Consider the following 242-nt stretch of genomic DNA (forward strand, 5'->3'; position numbering starts at 1 on the left):
TTATGAGGAATCTTGTATTACATTTTCAACTCTTAGATTTAAAAAGAAAAATTTTTACGAATTCTTAACCCAAAATAGTTTGCTAATTTTCGTGATTTTTACATATTTTGTCAATTTTTGAACTTTAAATGCTAATAAAAAAAAACTGTGACTAAGGATTTTTAATATTTTTCAAATGTCATTGTTAAAATATAGTAGGAGCCTTGTTTTAAATTTTCAAGTATTTTTACTCAACAAATAAA

This window comes from Acyrthosiphon pisum, chromosome A1, assembly GCF_005508785.2.
Source record: "Acyrthosiphon pisum isolate AL4f chromosome A1, pea_aphid_22Mar2018_4r6ur, whole genome shotgun sequence".
Lineage (NCBI taxonomy): Eukaryota > Metazoa > Arthropoda > Insecta > Hemiptera > Aphididae > Acyrthosiphon > Acyrthosiphon pisum.